The sequence below is a fragment of the Leuciscus leuciscus genome (genome assembly GCF_965113295.1).
Source record: "Leuciscus leuciscus genome assembly, chromosome: 13".
NCBI classification, from domain to species: Eukaryota; Metazoa; Chordata; class Actinopteri; order Cypriniformes; family Leuciscidae; genus Leuciscus; species Leuciscus leuciscus.
The window spans coordinates 11547150-11560332 of NC_138737.1; the positions used below are offsets into that span (position 1 = coordinate 11547150).

The window sequence follows — 13183 nt, forward strand, 5'->3', positions numbered from 1 at the left end:
GTAAACGGGGCTTGAGTCTCATGGAGTGATTAAACACAGAAACCCCTTTGCAAACAAAAAAAGTTTGGAGAACCCAGCCTGCTTCTGGAACGTCTTACCTTCTCCCAAGCATTGCATTCCAAAATTTCATTAGCGGTTTGGAGAAAATAAATAGAGAAAAATACCAAGTGAGGGAGGGAAACACAAAAGAAGAGAATGTTAATTCCCATGTAATGATCCCAAATGAAAGGAGGGAAAAGAAGCATGCTATTTCATTGACACGTGTGAGTATGGAAGTAGTTCTTGTAGTTCTTGAAGACTTCTTGTTCGTTCATTGCAGCTAATTACATTATCACTCTCACACCTTCATTTCTTTGGGTCTCTTTCTTCATTCAATTATTTGACTCGCTTGTCTTCATTGTTGTTTATGGAAAGTTCTGAGGTAGAACAGAGGGATGGAGGGAGAGAGGATGGCAAAATAAATAATAGCTGGCTGCAAACGCATGTGCACCACAGCTGGAAGTGATTTCGTCTCTTTTAGAGTGGTCAGAGGCATTATGGGAAAAGTGCAGATGGGCACAGGTGCAGTTGGTGGGCAGTGCGAGCCAAAATCAGCTCAGCGTATCCAAACATAAAACGAAAAACAGCAGTCGAGCACAGCTGACCACTTCAAACCAACATCTTGTGGATGACACTTGCTCTTTATTAGTCATTAATTAGAGGTTTTCTCTTTCTTGCCAAATTTATCCCTGCACTTTTGTTCTCACTCTTGACTGCCCCCTACATGTCACAGAGATATTGTGCATTTTGTGGATTAGCTTGGGATAATTCATATATGACATGAGGTTTTTAGTTTCTAATCTTTCAGCAGAACGTTTTTCACAGCAAGGTTGGACAAAATTAGAATGTAAGAATTGGCCGCTTTTAATCCTTGAATGTGAATTTTAATTGAAAGTTTAGTATTGTCAAAACAATAATATTCACACAGACAAAATATCCCACCACATTGTTTCAGGTAACTTTATAAAGATATCAAAACTGTGATCTATCTATTTTGTAATATTTAATAAACAATTATAATTATAATATGAATTAGTCCATTAAAAATGACTCAAAGTCATACTCTTTGCATTTATTTATGTTCCATATTAATTGTACTTCCTAAAATTCAAATTTGAATTCAATTAGAATTTAAATTCTGCTTCCATTTTAATTTGAAGTTTAAAAGGCATTTTCAATTCAATTTCCAACGACACACAATCCTGAATCAAAGCAGGTGTGATTTTAACGTTGTTTTGACATTCTTCTAAACCATTTTGTGTAAATTCTGCATTTTTTCTTGCAGTACCCTTAAAAGGACATCTTTGTACCTTTTTTACTCCTAAAAGTTGCATATTAGTACTTTAGAGTACAAATACGAACCTTAAGGTACTAATATTAAACTTTTTGTGATAAAAAAGGTACAAATATGTCATTTTAAGGGGACTGCCCCAGTGACAAGCTGTTGTACCCTAAAGGTAATTTTTTTTACATCTTTTTCTTTCTGTGTGTAAGCGGTTAATGCCTTAATGAAACAGAGAGACCCTTTGCAACATATGCATTGAAGCACTTTCTGGACCAGGGTTTCTCTTTCACTACCTTGCATACTAATTTTACATGCTTTCCTTGTCTTGTATTTTCTTTTAGTCCAGGAGTCATATTAGTTACTGCCAAGAAAAGTTTGGTAGCACATTGGTGCATTTTGGTTTTCCTCTCTTTCCTGGCTTGCCAGACAAATCTCTTCATCTCTCTGTCTAATCTCTCCATGCACTCGTCTCCATCCTGTCAGTCTGTGTCTTGAACCCGCTGTCAGCCTGCAGTGACCATCTGTGTCTGTTTAATAAGATCATGGAGAGAGTTTCTCTTTTATTTTCTCTCTCACACCCTCTCTCTCACTTTTTGCACTTGTCCAAAAACAAACTCTGCCATTTGACTTGGCAGCACCGGTAGCGGAGTCTTCAGCCATTCTTTCCCTTCAAACAAAAAAAGAAAACAAGACGAAAGAGCAGGAAAATAATCAACTGTTTCTCAGCGCTCCAGCTGCTTCTGTGCTGTGAGGAGAAGAAAGTGGGAAATTACAAAAGAGTATGAAACGTATAGAGAACGTGAAAGGGTACACCACTGAGAAACAGGAAAACACTCAGGCCGGTCTCTAGGAGCTAAGGGAAAGATGGAATGGAGGGATGAATAAACAGAGAAGGAGAGGAGCATTGTTGAGAGGGGTCAGAGGTCAAATAAAACTCAGCCTCCTGAAAGCCCACCACTCCGAATAAACATGCCAGTAGAGATGAGCTGAGCTGCATGGGGCTTTAGGACACTTATTAACCCCTGTGTGTGTGTGTGTGTGTGTGTGTGTGTGTGTGTGTGTGTGTGTGTGTGTGTGTGTGTGTGTGTGTGTGTGTGAGAGAGAGAGAGAGAGAGTCAAGTTTTTTTTGTCTTGTAGAGGGGGAGTACTGTTAGGACATGATTGGTTTTCTAAACGACATTACAGTTTAACATACAGCTCTTGTGTTTTCGTACTGATTCTGACGAGATTGGGATCTGTGTATCTCTGGATGTGGGTGATATGGAAGGTCAAGTGCTATGGATGTACATGCATCATGAAACCCTTTGAAATAAAAAGAGACGTATAGCTGTGACCGATGTATGAAACATTTGTGGGGTTTTTAAGTCTCATGCTCACCAAGGCTGCATTTACTTGATAAAAAATGCAGTGATACAGGAATATTGTGAAATATTATTACAATTTCAAATACATATTTTCTATTTAGAATATATTTTAAAATGTAATTTATTCCTGTGATGGCAAATCTGAATTTTCCAAGCCATTACTCTAGTCTTCAGTGTCACATGATCCTTCAAATTTGCTTAACCTTATCAGTAAAAATTTGTCTTTTGTCAGAATAGGGCTAAAAACCACATTAAAGCTGCAGTCTGTAACTTTTTTTATGTTCAAAATGTATATAATAAGCGAGTACATCATGAAAATGGATTCATGATGTGCTCGCTTATTATATACATTTTGAACACAAAAAAAGTTACAGACTGCAGCTTTAATGTGGTTTTTAGCCCTATTCTGACAAAAGACACATTTTTACTGATAAGGTAAACCGTGTTTTTGTCTTATTCTGAACCACTACGGTAAACCTACAATAAGTGTTTATATTCTGACTATTTTAGACTGGTTCGGGTCGTACCACTGCAGAGTAGCCCAGTACCTGCGTGACTCGTCATAGACATATACAGAGAGAAGTAGCTCCGGCTACAATGTTCTTCCGCAAGACGCATACAGTTCTGTTTATTAACCGCTAGAGCGCCAAAATTTACGGACTGCAGTTTTAAATACTAAGCATGTTTAATGTAAATATTTAAAATAAAAAAATAAAAATTGTGAGCAACAGGAGTCAAAAAATATAATTCACTCAGAAGTCTGAATATAAACAATAGAAGTCAATGAAAATTCCTCAGGATTGATAAAAAAACGTGTGTGTGTGTGTGTGTGTGTGTGTGTCCTGCACTCTTGCATTGATCCTCTCACATTCTGAAGATAGTGGCCCCTCCCACTGGAAGAGATAACTGACTCCCACTGCTCTTTATCAGACCCTGGGGCGTCTGATAGCATCTAAACCATATGATGCTCATTCCAGAGCAGAGCGAGAGAGAAAGACAAAGAGAAAGACTGAGAGAGTCCTTCCAACTTCTCTCTTATCTACAGGATAGGCTTTTGTCCGTTTAATGCCCTCGGACAGCGTAATTCTCCTTGAGTGATTTGTAGTTTTCACAAACTCTTGCTGGAGAGTGTGCTGAAACATGAGTATAACCCATAAGTTTTAATATGATAATAAATGTGCTAAGGAAACTGGGGGGGAAAAGCCTCCTGCCACTGCTGTTCATTCATACAGACAGACCTGTGTGTGTTTGAGAGAGACTAAATGAGAAGCAGACAGTGACAGTGTGTCATGTTCTCCTGCTCAGAGTCACAGATGAGATCTGGAGCACAGATGGACTGCTCTCCACCCAAACCTGCAGTCTTATCAACATCACGTCCTCTTTCTCCCTCTCTTTCTACGATTCATCCTCATCATAATGTTTATTCTCCTTTCATCTACTCTCGGCCCTTCCTGTGCCATTTTCCTTTCATGTGTGTATTTGTGTGTCCACTAATGTTGGTCGAATCTGAGTGTGATTGTATAGTCAACATGTGCTCCAGTTGGTTTTTACATGACTGTAGGATGCACTGATGATTTTCTTTTTCTTTTCTTTTTTTGCTCAAAAATGCCATAAAATGCCACTTTCGTTTTTGGCTGAAAGAGAAAATAGACCAAATAGTTGAACAGAAAGCATTACTTTATTCAATAACAGGATCATTAAAGGCTTTAAAGACCTACACTTAAAAATGAAACTTTTGTCATCAGTTACTCATCCTTATGTTGTTCCAAACCCTTTCATTCATCTTTAAAACACAAAGATATTTTTAATGAAGCCTATATGACATTTCTGTCCCTCTAATGAAACTCCATTCATCCAAAACTCAATTCAAAACATTCATAAAAACATTGTAAATCAATTCACAATAACCGAGTGGTTTAATCCAATTATCAATCAATTCATATGGATTTCTTTTACAGTATTGTTATAAACTTTTAAACTGTCAAAGATTTGGGTGAATGGACTTTCAATGGAGGGGAAACTTTTTGCCACTTATATTGTTATATTGTATCACTTATAGTTATTTAAATTTTTATATAATATTATATAATATTAATACTATAATATAAAATATTTTTATTTTTCATTTTGTTGTTATTTACATAGATTTTTAGTTTTTTCAAGCAAAGAGCGTTTTAATACAATACAAGCACAGACTAGCTAAAAGAATTTAATTAAATGCTGCATAAATACTGAGAAAAGCACAACCAATCAAAACATATGATCTTTATTATATATTTATTTGGAGCAGGATTATGGACCGATGAGATTTTACTCTGAGTGGAGCTCCTCAGCATTAGAAAAAAATAGAACCAGGCGACCAACAAAAGCTTTTGTTGCATGTCATGGATGCAGCTGTTAAGGATAAACTCAGAGATTGAAGACAGAGGGTTTGACACTTAGGACACAGCGTAAGACTGAGTAGTTTGTGTCATACCATGCGCACTAATGCAGCATAAGCCCAAACAAACACAGCATTTCACGGCAAATCTTTGCAGAAAAGTCCGATTTCACACATAGACTGTGCCAGCACTGCAGGCCAATGTCTCTCAGACTAGAGGAGAAACAGAGAAAATGTGTGTGTGTGTTGTGTTTGGCTAATGGCAGGCATATGTTGTCTTGAATGTGTCCTGCGTGTACTGTACATGTGACCTTATGATAGAAAACATGGAAGTGTGCATGTGTGCTTTCATATCAGGAGCTTTAACATGTGTTGAATGCATATGAGTGTGTGTGTGTGCAAAGGCAATTGCACTCATCCAAAGGGGTCAGCCTCCTCCGTCAATTTCAATGTATTCCATTACAGCAGGAAAGGTTCCTGTCAACATGTGCGTACACACTGCAACAAGAACAAGCTGTCTGAGCCTGAGCAGATATTGATGGAGCTTTCACAGACTGGCGCACAGACGTGCCGTGTGATTCTGTGGAGGAGCCAGCGTTCTCTCAGTGCTGGCTAGTGCAGTCAGAGTCTGAAACTAGAATGAAATGACATTTTTTTCCTGATGGAAAATATGTACAGCGTGCTTGAGCAGTCTTATGTCATACATTTCTCGTGCTTTTGCTCTCTGTTTTCGGCTCTCATCATCCCAAGGCCCTCTGTGTAACATACACTCATGTGTATTTATACAGATGCATACAGATACATATGTCATTGGATATATTATATATACAGTATATATAGCCTATATATATATATATAAGAAATAATTTTCCCAGAAATAAAATAAAAATATAGCTGCGAGCAGCAATTATTGGGGTTCAAGCGGTATAAGGCCTTTAAGCACGTGTAAAAAGACATTATGTTTTATTTAGCAAGCCTGTTACCATCTCAAACATAGATGGAAATTACCATTTACAGCCAATACAGGAAATGTAACAGGAAATATATGGATTTTAAGTTTTTTAACAGTAATTCATTGGCCAATGGCGGACATGTTTTTTGAGATACGTCAATGTACGCATAGACAATCATTGCAGCTCGGACAAAGACACGGCATGCCGATTTTCAAGTCAATCGGACTAGCGGTGAAGTAGTTATAGGTGTTTTCATGTTTTTCCCTGTTATAGCGCCACCAAGTGGCCAGTAGCCGTGTCCTTTTCAACGCGACCACAGAATGAGCTCTTACATAGGTGCGCTGAGTTTGGTGAAAATCTCTCATTCGGTTCACGAGTTATAGCCATTTTAGTAAAAGTGGCTCCTCCCACTTCGAGCGTTTTGGCGGCCCTTAAGGGACCATGTCAAAAATCCATTTTCTAAAAAAATAAATAATAATAATGTAATATTGACGGAACGCAAAAGGCAGAGCTTTGAAGTGCGGAAGTGCAGTGCCCGGATAGTCTGTGGCGTGCGCGTAACAGAGACGCATAATGGCGCGAAATCCAAACGGCACCTTCTTTGTTAAAAGCTAACGTATGGAAAATTGCCATAATTTAATTGTGGCCTTTTTGTATGAGAGCTGCTTTCTGTATTGTTTTGTTTTCACATCAATGTGCTGTAAACAGATCTGTTATACGTACATAGGTTTACTGTACTGCCCTCCACAGTCACAGTGTGTATCAGTGCAATGCCAGTCACAAAAAAAAGTTACATTTTGACTGTGCTCTCTGCAGATGTTCATTTACTTTTTTTGTATAAGCTGTTTTTGATTGTGGTATACAGCAACAATTTCAAGTCATAAGTCTTAGACTCTTTATTATTTATTTCTGTATAAAAGCAGCTTTGTATGTTACTAATTATTCAGAATATGCATAAGTCCACAAGCATTATTTTTGAATGAAAGCTGCTGGTACATAATTCTATATTTTTGTATGAAAGCTGTTTGTGATTTTGCTACAGCAAAATGTTTATTTATTTTTTGTCTGAAAGATTATATTGCTCATTGCACATAACAGGAGGATGTTGGTTGGAAGTCTATAATTTTATGTTAGAGATTCAGAATATGCTGAAGTTTGTATTCATTGACTACAAGTGCTGCTGCCTGCTAGTACAGGCACACATTTCTTTTCCCGTTGGTTCTTTGCAATGTTGGGACATAAATATATGCTGGCAAATGTAACCTTAGAGTTGACTTGCCAAATCACTTCCATTTGTTTTTATTAATAAAATATATTGGAAGCAAATTCTTTATGGAGCATTATAAATACTTTGCTTTAAAAGTACCAAGTAGTCACAAACACAAAAAAGATGCATTGATAATCGTTTTAGCATCGCATCGCAGCCCTCTGAATCGTAATCGAATCGTGAGGTGCCTAGAGATTCCCACCCCTAACCATGAACCGAAATTTCGACTTTTTTGATAACTATCGACAATCAGACTCCAGAGAATCTTGCTGTACTGGTTTAGTTCCGATCGCAAAATAAGTTTTTTTCAAAAAATCCGAAACACCCGAAAAATTCGCTGAACGACAAGCATATCTGGGGAATGCATTTTGTCCGCCTTGAGCCAAGGATTCCAACGATATAATACATTTGAGCCATTTCATACTTTTGACCGCTGTAGCGCCCCCGTCAGGCCGATCGGGGCGAACCTTGGTGATATTGTAGGCGGTGTGAGTACTACCAGCCCTCAAAATTTCAAGTCTCTACAACTTACGGTTTGGTCTGCCCAATCACTTTTAGGGGAGAATGCTGATCCTTAGAAAATGTAACAATTACAATAGGATTTCAGCTCTATGCTGATTAAATATTTTATTTAAAGTAAAGCCCAATAGAGTGATCACGATGCAAACGTGAAGAGAAGGGCCCCAAAAAGTCCTCACTACTCAAATATGTTGTCACCGATATATTAAAACCTGTAGAACAACAGGTTTGGGATTTCACTATTTGAGATGTTCTTAAATCTGCCAAATCATATTTTGCTTTAAATCTAATAATTTCTACTGTAAGGTTTAGGATTAGGTGTATAGTAAATCATTTTTTTTACATGAAAACCATAGCATCTATGAGAACTGAGAAGTCTTCACTAAAACAGCTTCAAAGGTTTGTGTGTGAGGTGCATGCCGGCTCGGGCCGCCTTCTCAGACAAAGAATACATCATGTCAGCTCTTTCCCTCTCCTCCACACCCATCACTACACAGAGCGAGGGAGCGGGTAGCTTGGCAGAGGAGGGTGTGAATTAGAAGCAGATGAAGACGGGGAGTCACAGCCAGTGTTTCGGCAGGAACGAGAGCATTTTTACTCTCTCAGAGACCCACATCCCAGAACACATACAGAAATAGACATACACACATAGACAGACAGTGCTTCCGTTTCTACAGCTGGCTGGATCCTTATCTTAGAGAGGGAAATGGAAAGAGGGATAAGACCGACATACACAGACAGACAGACGACAGGATGAACTCAAGGAAAAAGAGCCAGAGAGAGCCAGGCAGACAGACCCACAAACAGAGCGCCTCTTCGACTATGTGCTGGTCTTAATTAGAAAGTGGGATCCAAAGTTTCTACCTCTTTCTCCCTCTCTATCCCCTTTTCCTTTCTTAGTGTCTTTCTCTCGTACTTTCTCTTGCCCATGCTCAAGTCTCCAAACCAAAGAGACGTTTATTACTTTACAAGAATGTTCCACAGGTGAGGGCAAGGCCAATTTGTAAATAAGCCACTGGGCAACTTGCAAAGTGAAACATGCCAAACTGCAGAGATCACAGCTATTTGCATCCATTTCAGTCTTGTTTCATTTTAGTCTTCATTAGCCTGTCAGAACATTATTTATTTTTATATTTATGTGTAATTTTGTATTTTTAAATCACTTTGAGTATGATGCAAGGTTTTTGGAGGACTCCATTTAGATTATATTCAGGGTTTTGTTCCTCTTATGGATCCTCATTGGGGTTTACAGTGTTCAGAGTGCTTTTAGGGGCTTCGATTGTGTGAATATATTGTTAAAGAAATAGAATATCAAAATGTGAAAATTCTGTTTTTTAATTACCCTCATGTCATTTCAAGCTAATTTTTTTCTTCTGTGGAACTAAAGAAGTGCTGAATGTATGCAGTGAGCAACAACGAGAGGATGAGTAAATGTATGTAACATACACTAATGTTCAAAGGTTTGAAGTCTTTTTGGAGATTTTTAAAAAGAAATTAATACTTTTATTCAGCAAGAATGCTTTAATAAAATTGCACAAAAATAAATACATTTCAAATGTAAGAAATGCTGTTGTTTTAAAATGTCTATTTATCACAGAATTCATCAAAGAATCCTGGAAAAAAATGATCATGGTTTCTACAAAAATATTAAGCAGCACAAACTCTTTCAACTGGGATATTAACAAGACATGAAGAAGAAACATATTAAGGATCATGTGAAACTGAAGAGTAATGATGCTGAAAATGTTTGCCATCACAAGAATAAATTACAATTTAAAAATATATTTCTAAATTGTAATATTTCACAATAATTTTAGTGTATTTTTGATCAATTAAATGCAGCCTTGGTCAGCATAAGTGACTTCTTTCAAAAACACTAACATTGAACAAAAGCATTAGTTGTGGTGGTCCTGTAAATTGCACACTGTTTCGTGCGTGCCTGTAATTCTAGCTGAACTTTATATGTGTTTTCCGGCGTAATTAGCAGCTTTCATATCATTCATATGATGTATTTAGTTAGTTTCTAGTCCAACAGCTCAGAGCTGATTTCATTTCTTTTGTATATTTACAGCTGTAGTTGTTTTCCTTGAATGTTTTATTGTTTTGTTGTGCGTTTGTAGTTGTGTGTGTGTTTTATGGTGGTTTGTGTGTACGTGCATGTCTGTTTGTTTGCCTTCCAGTAGTAGCATGCATTTGGCAACCTTTGGTCTTTTGCTAAAATTACAACAGCATTTGGTTTACTACATTCTGTATCTGTTTGTGTGTGTGTGTGTGTGTGTGTGTGTGTGTGTGTGTGTGTGTGTGTGTGTGTGTGTGTGTGTGTGTGTGTGTGTGTGTGTGTGTGTGTGTGTGTGTGTGTGTGTGTGTGTGTGTGTGTGTGTGTGTGTGTGTGTGTGTGTGTGTGTGTGTTTCCTTTGTGGCTCTTTGCTTTGAAAAACAAACATTTTATTATTTCATTAGATCCTTTAATAATGTGCAGCATTAGGAAAAACAGGGATCTGGGATTTGGTTTCCTGGTAGTACTAACTAAAAATAAGGGTTGTTTTTTTGTCTTGTGCACATGATGGGCCAGCAACCAATCACAAACAATCCTGTCTTCCAGCTCCTGCCAGCGACCAATCACAAACCAATCTCTGCCTCGGCTAACTGAACCTTTGGAAAACAAAAACCTATTTTGCGAGCATAAACACACAAAGGTGTTCTGATAAATGTAAGCTAACTTTGATTGATAGTCTTTTGTACTACAAAGAGCATACAAAAACACTACACACACCTGTGCTTACTCACATTTGTGGCAAATTTGGATGGCAAAACCCTGGGAAAAAAGTGCTGATGTTAATGGAACAGCAGGGAGAGGGAAAGTTTTGCACCATATTTTAACCAATAAAACCAAAGAATTACAGCTCAAACGGACTCCATGGCAATGCACCATGGCAAAACTCACCAGAGAGAGTATATATATATCTAGTGTGATACACCAAAAAAGTACTAGTGCTTTAAAAACATATATATATGACAAATGCAGGAAAAAAATAATTTGAATTTATTTCTTAAATCATACACTTTTTGCAAATAAGTAATATATATATTTTGAATTTCTTTTGAAATAATGAGTGGTGCTTACTGCTTAGTTTGAGTTGCTGGGACGTTGCTGTGTGATTGCTGTGTTGCCTCTAGGCAATTGGTTACTGGCTTAAGTCAAAAGATTTCACTCCCAAGTCTCTATGATATAATAGACCCTAAATATGGCTCGGGTCCTTCCATCAAGTAAGTCTAGGGGATTTTTCCACCCATTTAATTGTCCATCACGCAAAATCGTAAATCTGATTGCTTAAAAAAGTAATAGCACACCTCTCTTCAACAAACCACATGATTTGAGGTATCATTCAGGACAAATTACATGCCAAAGATTTGTCCAAATCCCAAACCTTAAGTATGAGCAATAGTACTAATGATGATCGTCTTAGCAAGCACCACTAATTCTAAGCGTGATCAGACTTTTAAACAGCCTTTTAATCTTGAAAACGTTTTAACAGTCACAGATTGATTCATCCATAGTGCCATTAATGTGAATCAATCTTGTTAATAAAGCTTGATAAGTTGTGATGGAGCAGGTGAGGAAGAGGGTAATTTTGTGGTAGCCCTAAACGTTCTTTCTGCTGGACCAGCTGTGAGCAGTAAATCCAGCGGTGCCGCCAGGCTGATCTCAGCTGATTTAATTCAATGAGTCGTCCTTTTCCTGCTCTGGACAACACGGCCTCCCATCACATTAGGGCTGTACTGAGGCCTCATGGGACTGCATACAATGGAGCTCTTTTATTGGACTCTCAACTACTATTCTTTCCCTCTCACTCTGACTTTCTCTTACTTTACCTCTCTAATTTTTGTTCATAAATTTGAATGGGGCCACTCTGTTTGGGAGCCGAGGACTTTGTGCTGGGTAGATGGTGCTGATTAAGTCTTTAGGGGACCAGGCAGAGTCTTTTGCAGCTGTGTGAGGTGTGCACATGTGTGTGAGGGGATATGCAGTGGATGTAGCAACCGTTATAACTGCATGGGGGGAATAGAAATGAGAATGTTACGGGCAAATAATGATATGCTGCAATGAATGCTATGAAAAGTACTGAAAGAAAAGTCCCCTATACAGTAATTAATATTCATGAGCCTGGCTGATGATAAGGTTTATCAAATTTCCCGGTTTGCAATATGAGCCTGGAGTAAATTATTTTTTAAGTGACTTGTTGAAGTCCAGTTTTAAATGCCATATCTGAGACTGACACACTCAGATCGGCCGTTCTGTGACCCTACATTTATCTGTTGTTCAGATCTCTCTGTGGGACTCGAGGCACTGTCTGGTTTGGCTATGCCCCAGGTCATTTAACCTTTTCTCTTTCTCTATCTCTATCAGTCTTGTACTTAAATACAGTTCATTTCATTCACTCACTAACAGTGTGTACAGATGTATGCAAGCATAAAATCTGTGTGCAAACATTTTCAAACAGAAACTTGTTTATAAAAATGTATATGTATGTCAGGGGCGTTTCCTCCATCCTAAAAAAATAGGATGAGAAAATAATCCCTATTACAAAAATAAAACAACGCAAATATTACAAAATGTGACATTAAAAAGTGTTTAAATCACTACTTTTTTTCTAAAGTAACACTGTCCAACAGCAACACCAGCAGGTAAAGTTACTGCGGGACGCCGCGTCTCTCGTGCCTCCTTTGAGCCCATTGACTTTTAACAGACCCCCTAAAGTTTGCAGTGGGTTTAGTGCGGGGTAATTGAGAATAAATGGGGGAAAGTCACGTGAGAGGAGGCAATGTGATTGGCAAAGATTAGATGTGATTGGTTATGATTGGTTCACATGATAAATCTCGCCTCTTGTTTTCATGTGTGTTCCAATGAACAAAATGATGGCGCAAATGGAAAGACTAATTAAAAATGAAGTAAACAGCCCATGTTGTGTTTTCATGTTTTATGGAGACTTTCCATAGTAAGTACTAACTATATATTCTATCCCCTTACACTAAGCCTACCCCTAAACCTACCCATCACAGAAAACTTTCAGCATTTTTACATTTTCAAAAAACATAGCTTAGGATGAATTATAGGCTGTTTTTCTCATGGAGACCAAAAAATGTCCAGGCAAACCATACACACACACACACACACACACACACACACACACACACACACACACACACACAGAGAGAGAGAGACACAGACACACACACGCACACACAACTATTAAAAGATTGGGGTAATTCATATTTTTTATTAATACTTTTACTCAGCAAGGATGCATTTGACTGAAAAGTGACAAAAGTGACGGTAAAGATATTTATGATATTACAAAATCAATTTCAAATAAA

At 37.9% G+C, this 13183-nt stretch overlaps 1 protein-coding gene and 1 long non-coding RNA gene across 2 annotated transcripts in view; one reads left to right on the forward strand and one right to left on the reverse strand.

Moving 5' to 3' along the window:
* trabd2b (TraB domain containing 2B) overlaps window positions 1-13183 on the reverse strand; it is a 56798-nt gene that overhangs the window by 24408 nt on the left and 19207 nt on the right. The window lies entirely within an intron of this gene.
* Window positions 3132-11208, forward strand: LOC309512797. Its single transcript, XR_014211191.1, has 2 exons — window positions 3132-10920; window positions 10985-11208. It is a non-coding gene; the product is annotated as an uncharacterized lncRNA (long non-coding RNA).